The 16,678-nt window shown below is 40.6% G+C and overlaps 1 protein-coding gene across 2 annotated transcripts in view; it reads left to right on the forward strand.

The window, feature by feature from the left end:
- Positions 1 to 16,678, forward strand: part of St6galnac3 (ST6 N-acetylgalactosaminide alpha-2,6-sialyltransferase 3) — a 517,138-nt gene that overhangs the window by 106,342 nt on the left and 394,118 nt on the right. The gene's annotated exons all lie outside the window — the stretch shown is intronic.

Raw genomic sequence — 16,678 nt, forward strand, 5'->3', positions numbered from 1 at the left:
TCTGCTGTCACTCCCTGCCTTTCTCTCTTCAGCATCATTGCTTCCTAGGTGTCTGAATGGCAGTGATGGCCCATGCACCCCAATTCTGACTTGCCCAGAGGGCACACCCAGGAGTTTCTTTATTTAGAACTCCTGCCATTAGAGTCCAAATCTATTTCTTACTTCCTTAGGATGCCCACAGCTGGAAGAAACCAGACAGGCCAAAATACAACCAGTGACTACTGAGAAGATAAAGAATATTAACTCATGTGAGTCACCTCCAGAACATGCCAGGCCGTGTTCTGGGGCTTTTCCTCCTTCATTAGATTTCACAGTAAATGCCTGAGAAGGAAGTGGTTTTTGTCTTTGTTTTTCTGGGTGAGGCCCAGGGAGGTTAGTAGGGTGTCAGACTTAGAGAGCTAGTAACTGTAGAGCTGGGCTAAGAAAGGTAGATTGGTCTCTCTGCAAACCTGCTTACCTGGGACTGAGGTGTATTCTCAAGGCCACCGGAAAGGACCAAGGAGGGCAGGAGAGTGAGCCGCTTTGTGCTGCCTATTTATATCCATGCCCTGGAAATTGTACACGTAACTCATTACGGCGGTCGTCTGCTCTCCATGCCCTCGTGGGGGGCCTTTTCTCGTGTTCCTCTGCAGATTTATGAGCTCGTACGTGGCACCTCCACTCTGCAGCAGTCTTTAGAGTTCCCTGAGGATCCTCATAGAGATCACAATTATTTAGGTTCTCAATTACCCTTGTCCGGCTTTAAGCAGATGAACAGTATTTTCACACCCTAAACAATGATTCCTGAGGCTTATTGCTGCAATAATATCACATTTAGTTTCCAAGGAAACTGCCTCTCTGTCCCTTCCTCCCACCCCTCCCACTTCCTCAAGCCTGAGTTTTTTAAAAAACTCAAAATGTGCCATTTCAACCTCTTGCCATTGTTAAAGTTTTAGTTCTGGCACCCGTTCCTAGGAAATTACAGTTTTTCTTCTGATCTTCTTCTTAATGTTTTGAATGCTTTTCTGCAGAATAGCTGTGCATTCTAAATGGCATTGAAATAAATTACTGCCTTCATTATGACACACAATAGATGAATGTATCATGCTTCAGAGTCACAGCTTCTTTAACCAAAATACCCTGGTTGTTTTCCATCCTGTAGTTCTATAATTACTTACTTGATATTTCATTGTGTGGCCTGGGAATGAAGTAAAGGGTAGACTACAGAGTATATGCATATTTTTTTACTCTCAGTATGTATGTGCATTCCAGTTAACTGGGTAGATTCCATAAATTTATAACCTCTAGGTAAGTTGATTAACTGAATCCAAGCATCATTTCTGTAGGTTATGCTACTGGTGACTAAAAATACTCTCGGGCATTGTAGAAACCACTCAGTGCAGGCAGCCATGTTTAATGTAACAGGCGATGAAGTATTTACTTACTCCAAAGCATTGTGGAGTATTTTGTAATCCTGCTGGGAGCCAGGGGGAGATATATGACAAAGGCATGTGAAGTCACAGGATGTCAACATGCAGTCCCATTGCTTAGACCATTGAGCTTAGGCCAGTGACTCTCTTCATTCTTCAGTGTCCCCCACCCTACATGCCCGTATGCATTTCTGTGCACACACGTACACACACACACACACACACACTTCCTGTTTTAGTCAGCTTTTCCTTGCTGTGACCAAAAGAACTGACCAGAATAACTTTAGAAGAGTCTATTTGGTACTTCTGGTTTCAGAGTCTCAGTCCATAGATGGCTGGCTCCATTGCTCTGGGCCTGAGATGAGGTGAAACATCATGGCAGAGGAGTGTGGTAGAGGGAAGCAGCTCAGGACTCAGTCATCAGGAAGCAAAGAGAGAGCTCCACTCACCAGGGACAAGACACAAACTCCAAAGGCAACCCCCCAGTGAGCTACCTCTTCCGGCCGCACCTTACCTGCCTATAGTTACTGTCCAGTTAATCCCCACAAGTGGATTAATGCACTGATTAGGTGAAGGCTGTCATACCCCAGTCATTTCACCTCAAAACTTTCTTGCATCATGTCACACATGAGCTTTTGGGGGATACCTCATGTCTAAACCCTAGCACTTCCCATTTCAGATAACAGTGGTACCCTGGGTTTACAGGGAACCACTCCTGGCAGCATCTGTGCAGCTAACTTCTGATCACTGTGCTCATTCCAGAGTTGCCATGAGCCTGCAGGCCTCCCCAGGCTCTGGGTTTTTGATATAGAGACCTAAATTTAGTCTCCCCAACCCCAACCCCAACCCCATAAAATGTCTCTGAGATTCTACCCTTAAAGAATGTAGAACTCGGGATCTGATTTGTTTTCAAAGAAAGGAGTAACTAACAGCCTGTGAATACATAGACTTAGATTCAGAAACAAAGAGGTTGCATTTTGTAGGTTAGGGTTAAAATTATAGCGCATGTGGAGTAGGAGGGAATTAGTGCATGTGGGATTAGATTAGTGAGGTCTGTTAAGGGATTGTGTGTGGGAAACTGATCTCCAGTTGCCTTGTCTTTTAAATGTGTGGGCCTGGCTAGGGTTCACCAGACACTAGCTGCAGGTGGGCAGCAGGCATGGAGCCAGTCTCTCCAGTAGAGTTACATGGTGCCAAGAGCATATGTCTCTCATTCCATCTTCTCCAAAAAGAATGGAAAAGGGAGCTTCCTCCTGTTATCCTGCCCTGTTACGCTATATGAGCCTGTGTGAGCTGCTGGGGGAACACAGTGGCTGTGTTCATTTTTATGCATGAAAATTCCTAATTCCTTTCTACAGTAGCATGATTTGTATCCTTGGCCTGTGTATATCAACACCCCTTCTGTGATAAGTGTATGGCTCCTCAAACCCCAGGGCATGAGGACTTCACTGCTTTTTTTGGTATACTTCTGTATGCAGTCACTCTGAGCTTCTTGGTGTCCCCTAACATGGCCTGAGCTAAAGCCAACACGCCAATAGACAGTGGAGTGAAATATGGATGGACTCAAGATCACTTAAGTCACAAGTCATTGTGATTAGTTGAATGCTGTAATCTCAGACAAATATACCCTTGGAAGGGCAGTGAGCAGAATGAGTAATAAGAGATCAGAAGCCTGCAAAGAGTAAATCTAATAAGAAGAGTCAAGAGTGAAATTTCATAAGCTTAAATGGGAATGCCAGCTTGTTTTGCAAATAGGTTTGTCTTCTGCCCTCTCCTGCCCTCCCAGATCCCTTGTGTGTGTGTGTGGGGGTGGGGGGTGGGGAGGGAAAGGCTCTTGAAAGAAGTATTAGCTATGCAAGTAGAGAGGGAAAGGGCCACATTGCTATAGAGACAGGTGGGCCAGGTTCACCTACAGCTCCGGAAGTGTCTTATGGTCTAGGCTACAGTGTTTAAGCATTACCTTGGAGGACCCCTGAAGGCCATTAGTGAGGACTGACATTGTAAGACCGCCCCCCGCCCCCACCACACCAATGGGGCTAGGGGTATGAGTTTCTTCTAGTTACTGGGTCACAGTGGATTGTGACTTCTGAGAGCTCAGTGGCAGGTTCAGGAAAGCCCATCAGATGGGTACTCATTTCCTTGTGAGATGGGATAGAGTTGAACAAATCTCTTTAAACAATTCATTGTGTCTAATTGGTAATTAATGCAACAAAAACAATGTAGTACATGGCACTCATGACATTTCACCAATCAGGTCATTCATTATTCTGTGATAAGCCAATAGGACACAGGGTCTATTTTACCTGCTGTTTGCTCATTAGAGGCTAGAGTTGGTGAGAGGCAGATTGAGAAATATTTCTGCCTGGCAATGCAAATCTGTTAGAAAAGTGCATGGAACTCCAGCCTTCCGGTTTCGTGTCTTCTTGCTGCTTTTGAAATGGTTAATATTTCCTTCTTTGCAAGCTTCAGGATATTATGCTGGAAGGATTTGGTTTACATTGTATTGAAAAATAAAACAAGACAAGCAAAGTAAAATTAAACAACATCAAAAAATAAGATCCATACGCAAGCATAAATAAAATGATTTAGTGAGGCAATTTCCCAGAAATTTCAGACTTTTCTACAACTGTACAGAAATGGTTTTTGCCTGTGACCCACAAGGGCTTTGAGACTTTAACCTACCCTGGCTGACCAGATTCCTAACCCAATGGTTTCCATGGTCTGTTGAAAACACTCTAGTTGGTGGATTTCTGGAGTATTTGTTGATTTCCTCTTTGTGACATAAAGCTGGTTAGCCATCCAGTCCTAACCCTAGAACTGAAATGTTATTATTAAATGCGCTTATGGCCATGAGATCAGTAAGGGTATGTTACATTTATTTAATATTTATACTCCCATTTCTAGAAGCCCATTTAAAAAGTGATATTAATTTTAGTAGCAGAAATAGGGAAAGTGAACTTAGAGCACAAAAACTGACTTTTCTGAGTGAGATCTGCAAAATAGCAGGAGTGTCAGTATCTCCCTGGAGCTTGTTAGGAGTTTGGAATCTCTGCCCTGTCCCAGACTTCCTGAATTAGAACCGACATTTGACTGTGGTCTCTAAGATATGTTTGCACATAGAAGTTTGAAAACCATGGTGTAGGTTGGGTGTGGTGGCACATTCTGTAATCCTAGCAGCTTGGGAGGTTGAGGCAGGAGGGTTACAAGTTCAAAGCCGGCCTCGGCAACTTAGCAAGGCCCTAAGTAACTCAGCAAGACCATCTCAAAATAAAATATAAAAAGGGCTGGGCAGCTTGGGAGGCTGAGGCAGGAGGATCATGAGTTCAAAGCCAGCCTTAGCAAAAGTGAGGCGTTAAGCAACTCAGTGAGACCCTGAGTTCTCTATAGGTTTAATGCAATGCCAATCAAAATCCCAACGGCATTTCTTGTAGAAATAGAGAAAGCAATCATGAAATTCATATGGAAAAATAATTTCAAAAACAATGCTAAGCAGGAAGTGTGAATCAGGCGGTATAGCGATACCAGACTTCAAACTATACTACAGAGCAATAGTAACAAAAACAGCATGGTACTGGTACCAAAACAGGCGGGTGGACCAATGGTACAGAATAGAGGACACAGAAACCAATCCACAAAACTACAACTATCTTATATTTGATAAAGGGGCTAAAAGCATGCAATGGAGGAAGGATAGGAAGGATAGCATCTTCAACAAATGGTGCTGGGAAAACTGGAAATCCATATGCAACAAAATGAAACTGAATCCCTTTCTCTCGCCATGCACAAAAGTAAATTCAAAATGGATCAAGGAGCTTGATATCAAATCAGAGACACACCGTCTGATAGAAGAAAAAGTTGGCTACGATCTACAGTCGGTGGGGTCGGGCTCCAAATTCCTCAATAGGACACCCATAGCACAAAAGTTAATAACTAGAATCAACAAATGGGACTTACTCAAACTAAAAAGTTTTTTCTCAGCAAAAGAAACAATAAGAGAGGTAAATAGGGAGTCTACACCCTGGGAACAAATCTTTACTCCTCACACTTCAGATAGAGCCCTAATATCCAGAGTATACAAAGAACTCAAAAAATTAGACAATAAGATAACAAACAACCCAATCAACAAATGGGCCAAGGACCTGAACAGACACTTCTCAGAGGAGGACATACAGTCAATCAACAAGTACATGAAAAAATGCTCACCATCTCTAGCAGTCAGAGAAATGCAAATCAAAACCACCCTAAGATACCATCTCACTCCAGTAAGATTGGCAGCCATTATGAAGTCAAACAACTACAAGTGCTGGCGAGGATGTGGGGAAAAGGGTACACTTGTACATTGCTGGTGGGACTGCAAATTGGTGCAGCCAATTTGGAAAGCAGTATGGAGATTTCTTGGAAAGCTGGGAATGGAGCCACCATTTGACCCAGCTATTCCCCTTCTCGGTCTATTCCCTAAAGACCTAAAAAGAGCATGCTACAGGGACACTGCTACATCGATGTTCATAGCAGCACAGTTCACAATAGCAAGACTGTGGAACCAACCTAGATGCCCTTCAATAGACGAATGGATAAAAAAAATGTGGCATTTATACACAATGGAGTATTACTCTGCATTAAAAAATGACAAAATCATAGAATTTGCAGGGAAACGGATGGCATTAGAGCAGATTATGCTAAGTGAAGCTAGCCAATCCCTAAAAAACAAATGCCAAATGTCTTCTTTGATATAAGGAGAGTAACTAAGAACAGAGTAGGGACGAAGAGCAGGAGAAGAAGATTAACATTAAACAGGGATGAGAGGTGGGAGGGAAAGGGAGAGAGAAAGGAAATTGCATGGAAATGGAAGGAGACCCTCAGGGTTATACAAAAGTACATACAAGAGGAAGTGAGGGGAAAGGGAAAAATAATACAAGGGGGAGAAATGAATGACAGTAGAGGGGGTAGAGAGAGAAGAGGGGAGGGGAGGGGAGGGGAGGGGGGATAGTAGAGGATAGGAAAGGCAGCAGAACACAACAGACACTAGTATGGCAATATGTAACTCAATGGATGTGTAACTGATGTGATTCTGCAATCTGTATATGGGGTAAAAATGGGAGTTCATAACCCACTTGAATCAAAGTGTGAAATATGATATATCAAGAACTATGTAATGTTTTGAACAACCAACAATAAAAAATTAAAAAAAAATAAAAATAAAAAAAATATATAAAACAGGGCTGGGGATGTAGCTCAGTAGTTGAGTGACCCTGAGTTCAATCCATGGTACACCCCCTCCAAAAGGTGGGGGGGTACTGAGAATGTGGGTCAATGGTTAAGCACCACTGGGTTCAATCCCTACTACCAAGAAAGGAAAAAAAGGAAGGAAGGAAGGAAGGAAGGAAGGAAGGAAGGAAGGAAGGAAGGAAGGAAAGAAGGAAGGAAGGAAAGAAGAAAGAAACCACAGGGTAGACTGTCCTTTGAAGAAGACTGGCTGTACAGAAAATGGGATGGGTGTGGAGAAAAGTCCTAGCTGGCAATGGGACACAAATCAGGGCACTGGAACATGTTCATCCTTGTAAAGGAAGCCTTTGGCACTAAGAAGTTGAAGAAGAAGGAAAGAAGAGGTGGCTGAGGTCCCTGTGGAGCTGGAGGTGGCTAAGATGCAGGCACAGGAGGGAAATTAGGTTAAACTGGATGAGTGACACTTTTCCTTCAGAGGTGGGTGGGAAGGATGAAAGAATGGAGCTGCATATAATTCAGTGTGTGTGTTGAGGAGGTCGGAAAATTGGGAATAGTAAAACATAAGGGCTTATTTTACTGAAATGAAGGTGATATCATCTCCTGAGTATAAAGAGCAGATCTGGTTATGAGACTTAAGTGCAGGAGCTCCTGTGGGAATACAGCAACGGAGTGACCAAGAGTAGATGAGAGTTACACTTTGTGCTGGTCACACTCTTGGACCATTCAGAATGTCTTCTAGATCTCTAGAATGGAGAGGCGGTCCCCTACATCTATGTATATTGAATTCCAGCTTTGAACATCAGATAATTGAAGAAGCCAATGTAATACTGGTGCAAAATGTGGGCCTCTTTTGATTCTGATAATGCATCTTATTTCTAAAAATCAGAGCTTCTTTATAGATGAAATATTTTTTTTTCAAAAGCCATCATCCTTGTGTGAGACATGGCAAACCTTAGACATTAGAAACAGCAAATATTTCCCATGATTGTGAACTGCGATTGGTACCAGGCTCTGCTGAACCCTGACTACAGGTTCCTTCCACCAGGTTACTGACATATCATGATTTATCAAGAACCTGCACTCTACTAGACTTGGAAAAAATTTTTTTTGAAGAGTCCTGCTCTCACAGGACATCTGTGGGCATGTGGAAGGAAAAGGTGAAGAGAGACACACTTTAATATTTTATTATCTTGACATGCAGCCTCAGAGGTCCCTTCCATCGTCTCGGCCAGCAAGAAGGCATGGTTGCTTTCATCTCTCTGTTGGCTTCTTGTTGCTGGGGCCTGTTTTGGTGAGAAGACGTTTTGTTACTGAGGACAGGTGGTTAAAATACCCTGCCTTAAATGGAATAGTTGCAGTTATGTACTCTCAGTCCTGTGGATCATTTTTTAAAGCTTTCCATTGCTTCTCTGTTTTGATCAGGAAAAATCACTTAACAGTGAGACTGGAATCCACTTTCATAGACTCCCGTGTGTCCTTGTTCTCACCTACTGGTCTTTTCTTCTCTGAAGAGTCTGACCTTATGAATTAAATTTTTTTTCTGATTGTAACATTAGTCAGGTGAATTGGGAAACTGGGGACTTTTGTTTATTGATCCTTTTATCTTTAGCCTTTTTTTCCTGTAAAGGTCATTTTTCAATTTCCCCAGAAGGTAATTCTACTTCTCTTAGTAATTCTCAACGAACAGCAAGCATAGGCCATTCATACAAAAGCCAGAATAAACATTAAGTTTAAAAGTGTCATACAAAAAGTAAAAAACAAGCTTTTGTGCTTCTGAGTATAACTTAAATCAGGTAGAAAAAATATCTAATAATGAAAATAGTCAATTCTTCTACCCAGTGAGGGGTCCATGAGGCAAGAGGTGCCTCTTTTCTGTGGGGGTCTATACATGAAAGATGTCTATTCATCTTTTTGTGACAGCATATATATGCCACTTTCTCAAAGATGTCTTTCTTGATGTGTAACACCCAGTGTAAATTAGTCTCCCTTTTCTTTGAAAAAAATTGCTTAATTTTTAATTGAACATTGAATATATTTATCATGTATAATGTATTATTTTGAAGGACATATTCACTATGCAATGGCTAAATTGAGCTAATTTCATACACATACCTCACTTTAGGTCTCCCTTATTTTTTATCTTCTTTTAGTGTCTTTGATTTTTTTCCTCAACATTTAATACCACTATAGGTAGATACTTATTTGAATGATTATTTATTTAAACATCCATTGGTCTAGACTTAAATGCCATGATAGCAGGAGCCTTAATAACTATAGTAATTAATAAGCATTTGTTGAATGAATAATAATAATGATTAATAATAATAATAATAGAAGAAGAATATTTATTGTGCTCACTATGTACCAGGAACTGTGCTAAATGCTGTACCCATCTTATTTTTCTAATTTTGTCTTAGTCTGCTTTGACTATGATAAGGACTGGGTGACTTGAACAAGATACATTAATTTTCTCTCAGTTCTGGAAGTTAGAAACCAGAAACAAGGATCTGGCAATAGTTTCTAGTGAGGGAATTCTCCATGGCTGCCTTCCTGTTGCATCACATGGTAGAGAGAAAGAGAGAATGAACTCTCTCTGATGTCTCTTTTTGGCAAGGATGCTAATCCTAGCAGATCAGGGACCCATACTTATGACCTCATTTATACTTCATTACTTCCATACTCTAAATATAGCTACACTGGTGATTAGAACATCAATATATGAATTGGTGGAATCTATCTATTTATCTATCTATCTATCTTTGATCTATCTATTGATCTATCAAAACACAATATATATTATAACATTCCACACCTGACTCCTCCAAATTTATGTTCTTGTACACAAAATATATTTATTCTATTCCATTAGTACCAAAAGTCCTAACTCATTCCAGCATCATCTCTAAAGTCCAAAGTCTCATCTAAATATCAGATATAGGTGGGTTTAAGGTACACCATTTTGAGACAAAATTTCCTCTCCACTTGGGAGCCTGAAGCCAGACAAGTTATGTGCTTCCAAAGTACAGTAGTGGGATATGCATTGGATAGCCATTCCTATTTCAAAAAGAAGAAATCAGAAAGAATCAAAGAATAATGGGTTCCAAGACAGTTCCAGAACTACCAAAGGAAATTCTACTTGTACTTCAGGCCCAGACGTAATCTTCTTTGATTCAATGCTTTGCCCTTGGATCCACTGGACTATCTGCGTTCATGGCCCTGGGTGGTGGTAGCCTGGCTTATTGAAACCACTGCTGCTGGTGGTGTCTCTACCCTGTGAAATTGAGGTGGAGACAGTCCTGATGATCTCTAAATCATCCTCTTTCTTAAAGGATAGTTTACACAGCTGAACAGCTCTATGGTCTTGCTCTGTTCAATCCCCAAGTCCAAGAGCCTTCATCTCCATGCGTTTCAGTTCAGATTAGCATTGTTTCTGCTCATAGTATCCCATAGCTTCGTTATGCAGAGTCTAGCCATACCCTGAAATATCTCTTCCCAAGGGGACTCTTTCCTATTTTCTAATCTGGAAAGGTTGGGAACATTCAAAATCTTTAACTTCTGATTCCTTTTGGCTTAATAATTCCATCTTCCATTTATCCTTCTCCTCTTACTTTTTATCAAAAGCAGTCAGGAGGACTACACTGCTCTTTCAACATTTTGCTTAGACATCTCCTCAGTGAGTATTTAATTTTATTGTTTAAAAATTCTACCTTCTACAAGACATTATAATACAGTTTAGAAAACTTCTTTGCCTTTTTATAATGAGGATTACTTGTCTTCCAATTTCCAATAACATTTTCCTCCTGTCTGAAACCTCACCATTTTGGTCTTTAATGTTCATATTTCCACCAATGTTCTGTTCATGATTATTATGTATTCTTGACAAGATGGATACCTTATCACCAGCTCTCCTCTTTTCTTTTGGAGCCCTGACTAGAATCACCTTTTATGTCTACAATCCTACTAACATTTCCTTGACAGCAGTCTGGGCCTTTTCTGATATGGACCTAGAAACTCATTCAGCTTCTAACCATCACCCAGTTCCAAAACTAATTCCATATTTTTAGGTACGTATAGAAGCAGCATTGATTTCTTAGTACCAAAATATGTAGCAAGGGCTGCTATAACAAAATACCATAGACTGAATGGCTTAAACAATAGAAATTTTTTTTTTTTTTTCAGTTCTGGAGGCTGGGAAGTTCAAGATCAAGGTTTTGACTGATTCATTTTCTGGCAAGGGCCTTTCTTTTGACTTGTAGATAGTATCTTCTCACTGTGTCCTCATATGGTGGAAAGAGAGAGTTCTCTGGTGTCTCTTCTTACATGGACCTTAATCCTACTGGATCAGAACTCCACCCTTTGACCTCAGTTATCCCCAGTCACTTTCATACACCTAATACAGCCAAGCTGAAATTCAGCATATGAATTTGGGGTGTAATTAATAGACAACCATCTTCCTATAGCTCTAATGAAGGAGGCTTATGATTGTCTTTGTTTTGCAAATGGAGATTTTAAGGCTTAGAGCAAAGAGTTTTCCTAAGGCCACTGTAATGAATGAACAAGCTGGACAATACAGGTCATGTTATTCAAACTTGGGCTTATAGATATGTAAAGATCTGAACTATGTTGCATGGACTATAGAGGATTACAGAATAAATAAATTCATTGAGTGGAAATCAGGGAAGACTTGGAAGAGAGGTAATTGGAGCTACTGAGTAGGAGCATAAGGAGGTATATGCAAGGAAAAAGGTCTATAGGTTAATGACAGTAGTTCTTGAATCCTCTGTATTAGGAAATCTTTACACTTTAAAAAAAATATTGAGCCTGGCTTGGTGCCTATAATTCCAGTGACTCAAGGAGGCTGAGGCAGGAGGATTGCAAATTTGAGGCCAGTCTCAGTAACTTTGTGAGGCCCTATGCAACTTAGAGAGATTGTGTCTCAAAAAATAAAAAGGACTAGGGATATATATCAGTGGTAAAGTTTCCCAGTATCAAGAAAAAAATAAATATTGAGAATCTCAATAATTTATATGAACTTTGTGTGTATGAGTCATATCCACTGATGTTTCTAGTATTAGAAATTAAATTTGGGAATATTTAAAAATTTATTAGTTCATTTAATAGTGATAATAATAAACTCATTATATGTTTTCACAATAACATATATTAATGAAAAATAGTTACATTTTCCAAAGTAAAAAAAAAATAGCAAGAGTGTTAGCATTTAAAATATTTTTGAAAATTTAATGTCTTCCGGTATGGCAGACAGCTGGATTCTCATATTGCTTCTGCATTCAATCTGTTGCAATATGTTGTGTTGGTGGATGTAGACGGAAAAAAATCAGCTTCATGGAAATGTAGTTGGAAAAGGGAATATTTGAATAGCCTTTTCAGATTATTGTGGACATTCTGCTTTTTACTACAGCATAACTCCACTTGGTAGTTTTTTAAAGGTTAGTTGCAATGTGGAATCTGAAACCAAATCAATGAACTTTTGATTTTCTGTCACTTTAAAACCCATTGGTCTAGCTTGTCCTTTGGGTTTTTCACCCATGCATGATTTGGTAGCATCTTGCATGGTCATTTTAAAATATTGGCTCACTAAGTTAATGTAGCTCTTTCAATGTTATCATTTCATTCTATGATAGCAAAAAACAAAAACACAAACAAACAAACAACCCCCCCCCAAAAAAAAAAAACACACATCCCTCAATATCACCACTCAAGTATATCATCAGAAAAGAATTTAAGTACTGAAAAGTTGCCAAGCTCATGATGGCAGACACAAGCTTTTATAAAATCCTAATTTTCACTTGAAAAACTAGATATTTGTCACTGGCATCAAATTCTGTTAGTTGTTTTTCTTAACACGATAGGATGACTTCATTCATTTTCAAGTAAACATCTGCCAAAAGGCCCAAATCTAAATAACTTTACTTCATTAGTTTTCCTTTCAGTAAAAATTATGTTCAATAAAAAGCAACTAGTTGAACTTGTGACTCAAACAATTATATGAGAGTGTTTCTTTGTGACAGTTTTATTTATGTATGCAATAGAAGTGCTTTATGCATTTTCCCATTTCATCACACAGAATATTAAAAGCATGTGTACTCAAGGTTTAATAAAATTAATAATTCTTACTACTGCATCAAGAACATCTTAATTGAAACCAGTACTTATTTTATTGAGAGTACATGACCATGAGGAACACAATGGCTACTAGTACAGTTGGAAGCTGCTGTAGTAATTCATGCCAAAGTGCTGGCACTTCTACCTACCATTGTTTTGTATCCTTGGTGCAGATTTCTGCCTAGCAGCAAAGGCAAATATGCCTTAGTGTCATCACAAAAACAGTTTTGACCTTGTGGTTCCTTTTCAGGGTCTAAAGGATCCCTCCCTGCTTTCCCCAGGGGTGCATTTGAGAACTGTTGGTCTAAAGGAAGTAGGTCCTGGGGATGAGTTCTATATAGGAATTAAGGAACAAGCATGTATTTGGTGTGCCTATAAAGTTCAAGGGTCAGGGAATCTGAAATGAATGTGGGCTAAGGGACAGAGAAGCCATAACTGAGGTAGGTAAGAGGGAGAAAGGTTTTGCAAGGAGTCCTACTTCTCAGAAGGTCAGATTCTGGCTAAGTTTTCTTCATGGGAAACCAGGAGTCTCTATAATTTGTTGAGAAGGAATAACACTGTGTTTTCTCATCTGTGAAGTAGGAACATCATAGTATTATTATTGTGTGACTTAAGGTATGAACAACTTAGAATGGGATTTGGCACATAGTAGGTCTTATATAAATGTCATTATTTATGAACATGGAGTTTTGCACTTGTTGTCTGATGTCCTCCCACTTCAGCCAGTGGCAGGATGCTCTGGAAGGCTTGTGAAAACAGATTGCTGAGTCCTGCCTCTGAGTTTCTGATTGAGAAGGTTTTAGACAGGGCCGTGAATCTACACATTCCTTAAGTTCCTGGGTGATGCTGATGCTGCTCCTCTGGGTAGCACATGATAAGAAACTGAGTCATAGGAATTCATATGGTGTCCTTTTATGTCTGTTATTCATGTCCATGGATGGAAAATGATGTCCCACTGATCCTTCCTGTTTCACTTGATTAATTTTGCCCAAGAATTGAAAATTTCCCCGTGTTTTATTTTTATGTGAGCAATAAGTTGGAACAATAACTGATTCAATATTTGTATCTTTTTGAACATGTTCTATTTTGCTGTGCTTAATTGCTATTATAGCCAGATGACTGAATTCCAAAGATGTGCCTGACTGCCCACAGTTTTACTCACCAGCATGATTTTTACCAGTCTTTAGCTCCCCTAATGTCACAGGGCATCTTTGCCACTTTCTGAATTTATCCAAGCTTATTTTCTTGTGGAGCTTGGGATGCATACTAGTTTTCAAGATTGCTGAAACCATTGTGCTAAATGGGAAATGTTAGTAACTTGATGAAGCTGATTTCAAATCGTACATTCATTGAACAAATATGTGAGTGCTCACTCTGTGCGAAGCTTTGTGCAGGAAACTGAGAACAATATAGAGGACAAGATAGGCATGAACTCTTATTTGTAGTCTGGGGAGATGCTGATAAGTCAACAGGCAATTATAAAACAGTATGATGACAAGGGAAGGGCAGAGAGCTAACTGGGCTGATGGGGCATCTAAATCATGGGGCAGGGTCAGGTTCCCAGGGTAAGTGATGTCTGAGCTGAAAGTTTAAGGGAGAATTTTAATTAGGTAAAGAAAGCAGTATGAACAGTATTCCAGGCTGCACGAACAGTGTGTGGTGAGACAGGGAGAAGGAGAACACAGTGTCTTTGAGAAGGTTAATTTGGCTCATGGAGTTTAGCTCAAGGTGGAGACGTAGAAGGGAGGGAATGATAAGAAGGTAGAAAGATCAGGCAGGACCCTCTCTGCCTTTCGTGTTTCTCATTCTCAGCACTATTGACATTTTAGGCTGGGCAATTCTTTGCTGAGGTGGGGACAGGGGCTGTCCTGTTCATTGTGGGATGTTTAGCAGCATCCCTGGGATCTGTTTTAGAAGTCACTAGCAACTCCCACTCCTTCAGGTTTTTTTTTTTTTCTTTTTTTGTACTGGGGATTGAACTCAGGGGCACTCAACCACTGAGCCACATCCCTAGCCCTATTTTGTATTTTTATTTAAAGATAGGGTCTCACTGAGTTGCTTAGTGTTCCGCTTTTGCTGATGCTGGCTTTGAGCTTTCAATCCTCCTTTCTCAACCTCCCCAGCCACTGGGATTACAGGTGTATGCCACCCTGCTCAGCACCCCTTCAGTTTTGATAAGTCAAAATGTCTTCAGATATGGCCAAATGTCCCTTGGGGAAGTGAAATTGCCCCTGGTTGAGGATCCTTATTCCAGAAATTTGTGTTTATTTTGAGAGCAATGGAGGGCAGTTTTAATGTATACTCAGTTGGGTGACATAACTGGATTTACATCTTTGGACAATCACAATGGTTGGTAGCTGTCTGGAGAATGAAATGGAAGTCAGCAGGATTCAAAGTAGGGAAACATTAGGGGGTTGTTGCAGTTGGGTGGAAAAAAATCAGCCTGGTGTAAGGAAGTGGATGTGGAATGGAAAGGACTATTAGGCCTCAGGTACAAGGAGACTCAGTAAGGTTTGGTGACTAATTGGATGAACTGGTGAGGAGAGAGAGAGGAAGCCAGGCTGACATAAAGTTTTTGGCTCAGGCACTGATGTAGATGGTGGTGCTGTTCACTGATAAAGCGAACGCAGGGGGAAGACCAGATTTATTTGGGAAGATCAGATGAGTATGGCTTAGATTTTAAATATGTTTAATTAGAGGTGCCTTCAGAGAGCCAGCAGGAGATTTTCATCTATTGGTCAAGCTCTGGTTCAGGAACATAGGAGTCAGATCTGAGCCACCCAACAACTAGATGGTTGAACTCTGAACTAGACTGAGAAAGATGCCTTGTGTAGGAAGGCCCGGAATTAAGGGCAGATCCTGCCTGACACCAGGAAGAGCCTGGCAAGAATAAGAGGGGCTGGCAGTGAGAGTGGTGTGGAAGAGCCAGCTCAGTAAAGAGAAAAGAAGCACATTTTCCATCCATGGTTCAAATTCTTTCCTTTCCTTCAATGGATGAGAGTTTCTTGGGTCCCCGTTGCTTATTGGGATCATTTTGAAGTGACTGGATCCCGCAAGAAGGGTATGGCTGCTTATGGAGATTGCCACATTTATCTCTGGTATAACCCAAGTCATAGCTCTGATTATAAAATCTAGACTTGTAGGACAGATGCTGTGCCACCACCACAAGATTGATGGTGAGCCAGGATGATTGTTATGGTTTAGATGTGGTGGCCCCCAAAAGCTCATGTGTGACACAATGCAAGAAGGTTTGGAGGAGAAATGATTGGGTGACAGCCTTAACCTAATCAGTGAATTAATCCCTGATGGGATTAACTCCGGTGGTAATTGGAGGCTGGTGGGGTGTGGCTGGAGGAAGTGGTTCATTGGGGGCATGGCTATGGGGTATATATTTTGAATCTGGAGAGTAGAGACTCTCTCTCTCTCTCTCTCTCTCTCTCTCTCTGCTTCTTGTTCAACATGTGAGCTGCTTCCCCCTGCCATACTCTTCTGCCACGATGTCCTGCCTTATTTCAAGCCCTGAGGAATGGAGCCTGCTGCTTGTGGATTGAGACCCCTGAAACCGGGAGCCCCTAAATAAACCTTTCCTCTTCTACACTTGTTCTGGGCGGATCCTTTTACCACAGTGGCAAAAAAAACTAAAATAATGATGGATTATGTAGGGGGCTTTGTAATGGAGATATATCTCCCCAGCCAGAGATCACTGGCCACTTCTCTTCTTAAGGAGAATTCCTTTTGAGTCAATGAGTAGTGGGACTGTGTTTCTGCTTAATAAAAGCTACTTCTGATGAAAAACTAACAGTTTTAATTTAGAGATTGTACAGCTATTGCTGAAGGGTTATGATGTCATATAACCAAGTCTCAGATATCAGTGTTGTACAGTGTTGTGTAATTTTTTTTCCTGAGTGGTGTGTGCTGTA

This window comes from Marmota monax, unplaced genomic scaffold (genome assembly GCF_021218885.2).
Source record: "Marmota monax isolate L192 unplaced genomic scaffold, Marmota_monax_Labrador192_F-V1.1 WCK01_AAM20220418_F8-fsc00046, whole genome shotgun sequence".
NCBI classification, from domain to species: domain Eukaryota; kingdom Metazoa; phylum Chordata; class Mammalia; order Rodentia; family Sciuridae; genus Marmota; species Marmota monax.